Raw genomic sequence first — 8,392 nt, forward strand, 5'->3', positions numbered from 1 at the left:
CTGTTGTGTGGGAGGTGCCTTCCATGTGGTGTCTAAAATCGGAGTCATAGAGCAATTACACAATCAATAACGTGTGTTCGAAGAGACGAAGTTCGTAATTCAATCGCGTGGAAGCGCCGAATCCATAGCAGGAAATTACTGTTCGTTACTAAGGGGGAGAGCTCTGAGCCAGCCAGGCGCAGTCACTTGCTACTGATTTGGAGTAGGAAGCATCAAAACTTCGACAAAATCGTTTTACGAACAATAATGTAAGATAATTTATTAATTAATAAAATTCATGTAAGACCTCAAGTTGATTAATTATCATCAATGTTTCAGGAACCACCTCTGACCCCATCACTAGGATCTGACGTGGCAATGGTCACCGTCAAAGTCACGTTACAACGCAGGTCAATCAGTGTGTCTTGGTGTTAAGCCCATGAATAGGGAATAGATTACGTGTTCTTAATTTTTTGGCTTTGATCATTTCTATAAGCAGTCTCAATGCAAACCTGGATCAGAGGTTGCTTTACATGATTAACGAAGATATTCTGTCCGTTCAACGCAAGATGAACCTCAGTCGCCCTAAATCTACGAGAGAAGCATATGCGTAGCTTGAATTCTGCCTCTATCGATTTTTATGCTCCCGCGCTCATAACACGTCTCCAGTGAACTGAGACGGCGCTGCAGCTTTCTCAGAACATAACTTTCCCTTCGATCTATCGCGTACATACAGAAGTCACCATCAAAAATCTAACTCGATGGAGATCATACCTTCTGGAAAAGCCTCCAGTTTGCAGCTACTCAAGAATTTCCCAGCATTTTATTGAACCCGTAGGTTCATTACCGTGTCCACAAGAGCATTCTACTGGTCCCTATCCTGAGCCAGATCAAACCAGCCCATACCATCCAATCCTATCTCTCCAATATCGATTTTAATGTTATCCTCCCGCCCATGTCTAGGTCTTCCCTGTGGTCTCTTTCCTTCTGGTTTTCCCACCAATATCCTACATGCATTCCACAGGTGCTATATGCCATGTCCATCTCATCCTCCTTGACTTGGTCTTTATAATTATATCTGGCGAATGTTACAAATTATGAAGAACCACATTATGCAGTCTCCTTCAACCTCTTCTCACCTCATCTCTCTTCGGTTCAAAATTCTCCTGAGCACCGTTCTCAAACACACTCAGTCTATGTTCCTCCCTTAATGAGAGAAACCAACTTTAAAAACCATACAAAACACAGGCAAAACTGTAGCTTTAAGTGACGGCAGAGGGTAGACCAAATTTTCTGGACTGAATGGTAGCAAGCACTACCCGAAATCAATATCCTCTTAATTTCTTCCTGAATAAAAATTTGGTTTGTTATTTTCGTTCAAAAATATTTGAACTGTGTTCCAATTTCAAAGGATCTATTAGCTGTTATGATTTTTCACTGCATTCTTGTGACGGTGTTAGCAACATATATTTAGTTTTCTATACATTTAATTCTAGACCAACCTCCTTACTGTAGCCAGTGAAGTTTCCCTGTTTTTCTTTATGGTATCTACATTATCTCCCAATAGATTTATTTACATCAATATCATATACCAGCAGCTGATGTGTCCCATTTAATTTCAGTCCCATCTGGTTTTCCTAGACCTTCCTAATGGCATATTCTAAAGCAAAGTTGAAAAACAATGGTTATACAGCATCTCCTTGTTTCAGAACATTCTGGATAGGAAATTACCACACAAATGGTTACTATACGTTTCATTTAAACACAATTTAATCAGCCTAACTAATTTCATGGGTACCCCAAACTCTATCAGAATACTGTACAATATTCTCTCCTTACTGAATCATAGGCTTTCTTGAAGTCTACGAATAGCTGATGTACTCTTTCTACTCCCATTTTTTCTCCAGTGTATGACGAATGCAAAAAAAAAAGATCTGATCAGCAGTTGATAAATTGTGTCAGAACCCACACTGATGATCCCAAATTATTTCCTGTATGTATGTACTTAACATTGGGTGAAGAATATAGGATAAAATTTGGTATGAAGTTGATAGTAGTGATATCCTACGATAATTACTTCAGCCAGTTCTTTCACCCTTCTTGTGAATTGGCACAGAAACAGACTCCTTCCACTGATCAGGCAATTTTTCCTTATGTCTAATAGAAGTAACTAGCTTATGGATAGTTCTGCCGGAATATGGTCACTACCTGGCGATTTATAATTTTTCAACTTCGCAATATCAATTCTGACGTCAAAAGAGCTAGGATCAGGTCTTAAGGGTTTGGCTGTATGGACTTCTGTCTGCCTAACATTACTGACCCTATATGTACATTCAGTAACTGAGAGCAGTAGTTCTTCCACCTGTTCCTAATGTTCTGGGAATGTGCTAGGGGATTGCCATTCTCATCCTTCATTAAGTTAGTTCTAGGTTGGTAACATCTCTTTAATTCACTTATTCCTCTAGGCAGGTCTCTAATGTTCTTGTTATTAGTGTTCGTTGCAAGCTTTAATTCTATCTTTCAGATATTCCCTCCTGTTTTCCTGAAATTACTGCTAGCTCCATATCTTATAATGCTCAAGTTCTCAGCAGTTATTTGGCTTGGGCCATGTTATCATTAATATCTGGCATGTTTCCTTTGATCTAATAGTTCTGACTATCCTTCATGCATCCATGGCTTATGCTCCTTCAATTCATAAAAACCTAGACTCCCTTACCTGAAATTTTGATATTCCAGTAGTTTTAAAAGCTCTATTAATATCCACCTCAGCGTTTAAGTTTACCAAAACTGCGAACTAATTTTAGATCTTAGAAGATACTGCTCCTTACCCTCTACTTCATATAATTTCTTGAGTCTGAACCTCTCCATATGAAATCTGTGCGTTGTTTGTTTACTCATTGCCAGTCTCTTCGTAACTTTTGCCACAACCAAAGAGTGGTATCACAATTAGCTGCCCCGAATGATCAGACATCAAGAACACTTGTATACCGTTCTCTTGCTTTCAAAATATGATCAATTTGACCGTGAGGCTTTCCATCAGGAGAAGTCCAAGTGAATTTATGAAAGTTACTAAGTGGTATCATTGTACTTTTAACTGTCACATTTTTGGATGTTGGAAAGTTTACTACATTATCATTACTAATTTCGTGTAATCTCTCATTCCCGGTTTTTGGTTTGAAAATGTCTTCCCTGCTTCTTTGACATTGAAACCTAACAAAATTTACATATGGTATTTATGGAATGTATCTAATACATTCCTCATAGAAGCTGTCCTTCATATCTAGTCTATTCTCTGTTGAGGCATGAACGTTTAGAACAATGATGTCACGCCACCGACCTCTTAGTAATATGTATGCTATCCTACAACTAACAAACTCTACCTTCTTAACTGCTAATAAAATTCCCTAATTTACATAAAAGACTGTACATACTTCATGATTCCCATCCACTTTTGCCACTGAAAAATGTATATTCGTCCACTGTCCCATATGACCTCCTGTAGTCCCACCAAAACTAACTTATATTTTGATATTTCTTTCGCAGCTGTCATGATCGAACCTGCCCCATACAGACTTCTCACATTCCATGTATCAAATCTTATGTCAATTTTCCTTAGTTCAGTTCTTTTATCCAAAGAATCCGCCAAAGTCAGAGGCCCTTTGTGAGATTTCGTAACAAGGTTAGTTTTACAAGTGTTGTTAACTCATGCCCAATCCCCAAGCTGGGGGACCACCTCCTGCTGGCTATTCGCGACCGCTTATTAAATATATTCGCAGCTACACTCCATGTCTGGAGGCCGTCTCCTCCTTCCGCAACTCAGGATGCGTCGTATCGTCGTGAAAAGGAATGCATTTAACATGGTTATCATAAAAGCGGGCTAGTTAAATTCATGAATTTCTTTTTGGGGTAGGGACACGATCATTATACATACTGTACAGTGTAGGCGACAGGATGGAACCTGTGGTACCCATGTTTGTATTCCTCTTGGCGCAGGCATTTCACCGGCTACTGACATGTCTATATTCTCTGGGAAAGAGAAGAGCTAATAAACATAATTTTACCTGCAGAAAAATGCTAGTTGAAGTAATCTAAACAAGAAGCCAAGGTATCATATTGTGACAAAAGAATTTTTCGATATGCTAGAACACTGTAACGAAGACACATTAATGTGGAAATTATAACATTCAATGCTGAGGAAAATAAAATATACAGGTATCAGTTACCTCTTCTAAATACATTTTCCAGCAAAAGAAAAGCCTAAAGAGAGACTATGCTGAAAGGTACATCTATCGGCAAACTTATTGCTCTATTATTTAATGGAGGTCTACAGGGCCTAACCTAGTGCTGGCTGGAATATTTGGACCTTGGAGGAAGGAATTAACAGGAGGCTGGAGGAGGTTGCATAATGAGGGGCTTCATTACTTGTATGCCTACTTCTTACCAAATGTTTCTAGAATGGTATAAGCAAGGAGGATTAGATAGGAGTAGCATTAGTACGGCTAGGGAGTTGAAAAAAGGCACACAAAAATTTGACCTGAAAACCTGAAGGAATGTTGCACATGTATAGCTCAAGCAAATGTGGCAGAATAATATTAAGATGGATCGTGAAACTGGAGTGTGAGGGTGTTGACTGGATTAATTTGCCTGAGGACAGGGACCAGTGTCTGGCTCTTACGAACTGGGCAATAAACTTCCGGGTTTTCATAGAGGCTGAGCTATTATCAGCTTTCAAGGGACTCTGATCCGTAGAATTAATGATGTTCACCTATTATTCGGTAACTATATGGTGGGTCCTTGATGACACGAAAATACTGTCTGAAAGCGGAAAATTTATCGGAAAAAAGCGAAATCCTCTCGGGTGATCAGCGGTGTCAACGTAGAGTTGGTGTCCGACGTTTCAGAGACTGTCTCTAACATCAGCAATTAAAATGATATAACCGGGACAGTAAGAATTTTCTGTGGACTGTAGCTACATGTTCTACTGGCGGAAAAGTGCGCTCACCTCTGAGCCTTAAATGTATATTACTGAGAAGACATACAGAATAGATAATTATGACATATGTCTAAATAAGTTACACTAATTAACGTAGTAACTTAGTGTGTGGTATATTTTAAGAGCGCTATTACAAAATCCACCGCTGGACATGACGCTGAGCAAGTTCCATCCACCTTCAGTCCTTGTAATTTATATGATTTCCGTAAAACGTCTCAATATAAACCTTTTAGTTTCTGTCAAGTCTTAAAACTAACCGTCTCACGAAATATTTTCCATAGAAAGTAAATATCTAAATTACTGTGCTTAAAGTTAATTTTTTGGCGATAACAGATGAACCATTGGACACAGAATTTGTAACAGAATAATTAGAGCGTTACTGGTAAAAAGTACGTTTAAGATAATGTAACCATCAACAAAACTACCTTTCTTGGTGTCGCATATTTTTATTATTAAAATTACTTCCCCTACATATTTCGACCTGTGTTTGTCGTCTACATGTGCTTACTATATCACAAGCAGACTAGTGAATTAGAATGCACCTCACTGTCTTGATGAAAAAGTTGGAGCCACTTTTACATAAGTTACATAAATATTAATTTATGAAAATAAGTCTCTGAAAGTATTAAAGTGTATATTATATGAGACGTTTAAATTAGATGATAAAATGAGCATTTATAAAGTTATGATGTTACAGCAGCTAATATGGTAGTCTTATTGGTACTTAGCCTGGAGCTTGAAGTCGTTGTCTTGATTGTTTATATATATATATGTAATATATCATATTTTGTAGCGATTTTATTTTTATTGCTTACTTGGGAATTAGCCGTGTCCGACGTGCAATAACGGATATAGTACTTTTGTTGATATCTTGATGTTGATGCTTGTGTTTTATTGTTATCTATTATTGTTGTTACCTCTGATGTGTGCGGTATTTTTCGTAGTTGAAGATGAATTACGATAGGATGTATGTTATATTTACGTCTTACCTGGCGTCTTTATGGTGCATTCTTTGGGGTTCTTTGTTTCCTATTCTATGTTGCGCATTCTGTAACTGAACGTGAAAATTAATTACTAATAGTTATTTATGCACTTAGACCTTTCTATTGCATGTTTGCCATGTTTTCCTTATTTTGTTTTACGTGGTGGTGGTGGTGGTGGTGTAATCAGATAGAGTTGTTTGTGTAGGCTGCTCTGATGTGTGTGTGTGTATATATATATTGAAATTCATGTTAAAGATTTTAGTATTACATGGTAAATTGGATTTCTTGTAATACTTGTCGAAACATGTTGTGGAAGTAGTTTTAATAAAACATGTATGACACACCAGGAAAGGTAGTTGTGTTGATGATCATAAAGAAGTGAAATATATGTTTTTATTGATAGCCCTATATATAATAAAATAGGGTGCAAAAACCTGATAAAATTAAAGTGCCAAACATACTTATAAGAAAGCTTATGCAGGCATTTATTTCATACAATATATTTCCGTCTCCAATGCAAATTAATTTTCCTTTTCCTTTTCCTTCTCACAACATGTTTATAAGTATATTGTATAAAATAAATGATATACTCGTATTAATGCAACAGAATGCTTAAATACAATATTATGCAGGCATATAGTGTATATGTATATATCATATGAAATGGTGAAGCAATATATGGCACTAATGGACTATACTATACTATTTAAAATTCAAAGTAGTGGAAATGTTACACTGGAGTGACACTAATTAAACCAAACGTTTCGCTTACCTGCTTTTCAGATGCCTGTAATGGAAAATATATAAAACTAATGGCGTCTTACAGCTTCCTTTTTGCAGTTGTATGCTTTTATACACAAAAGAGAAACATTCTTCCATAGACTATCTGGAATGGTGAGGATTATGTGATGGACCAGCTGTGGAATTAATTTGAAGCACTATGACGTAATAGTGAAGTGCGGGTGACATTTATTGCAGTTATTAGCACTACAAAATAGACATTAACATGGCACTACAACACTACAATTTTCATCAGTATTGCACAGATACTAATCATTCACGTGCTTCAGGTCGTTCACAGTGATAGTGTAAGCTTAAGACTGAAACAACGATATTCAGCTGTTCGTGAGGGTTTTCTATACATGCGCAATGCTGCTCTCATAACCTGAAAGTACACAATATAAAATGGCCGCCCAGATGGATATATTTCCTTTTTTGGAAAAGTTTCGATGGAGCGCAGATGTTAATGGTTAATGTCCAATTTCTTATACTACGTTCTTAACGTAGTTAAATTACAATAAACCGAAATATAAACTTAACAATTTCCGATCCTGGACAATATTCAACAGTACACATACGAAAGAAGTGGCCTGTGTGTCAACGATAGTACATTATGCATCTTAACGGGAAGTTAATATAACTGAATGTGAAAACGAGGCGAATGCCTTTATTCTTTATGCCGTAATATACCAAAGATCAGGTTTTACGAAAGATAAATTCTTACACATTTGCCAAGATGGCCGTCATCACGACAGTCTGCCAGTCCTCGCAAGAAAGGACTAAAAAACCTGAAGGTGAGAAGTAGTTTAGGAAACAAGAAAATTCAGCCGGTTTTGTGGAAAATGGAGGGAATTTTACCGACGCTTTCATGAACAATGTGAGTAATATTTACCATACATAATATTAAAAATTACAACGTCCTTGCAATACCCTTGAAACTTAGCGTTACACAGTAGTTTATGAACAATTAGGGAGAATGAAGAAAGCAGTCTTCTGGGATGTGGCGCCGTGTAGATGTAGTGTTAACCGACTTCGGAGGAACGTATCGCCTCCATCTTCAGGGTAGAAGGAAAAATAAGAAATCCGCAAGCGAAGAGACCGTGAGAACCGGTACAAGCAGACTGCACTAAGAAACCTCATCCGTTCCCAAACACTTTCTTTGGCTCTTAGAATGGCAAGTTCTGGATTGTATTATAGAGTCACGATCATTGCCATATCAAATATGACTATTATTTTATTATTCAATCTTTACTGTTGACACTCATTAGAACCAACATATCGAAAAACGCGAATCTACTTTTGAAGTTGATGAGACTTAATTGAGAATGAAAGTTAAGGCGAATTAACTAAAACGTTGGATTTCTTGTTCAATTTCACTGATAAGCAATGCGTACTTCATGCAAAATAACATTTTGGTAAACTAGTCGTCAGTTCAGAAATAGGGTCCAGAGATACTGTTTGTAAGTTATGCAGTTTTTTATTAATGTTGGAACTTCGTTTAGAACGATGGATTTTAGGAAAGCAGTTCATGATTGTTCCATCGGGAACAGCAACAGGTTTCAGAAATCATATTAATGCACTCTACCCAAGACACGTAACTCACGCGATTATGTCGAAACCTCGTCAGTAACAAATTAACAACGTCTCTCTGTTCCTT

This window comes from Cryptotermes secundus, unplaced genomic scaffold (assembly GCF_002891405.2).
Source record: "Cryptotermes secundus unplaced genomic scaffold, Csec_1.0 scaffold557, whole genome shotgun sequence".
NCBI lineage: Eukaryota > Metazoa > Arthropoda > Insecta > Blattodea > Kalotermitidae > Cryptotermes > Cryptotermes secundus.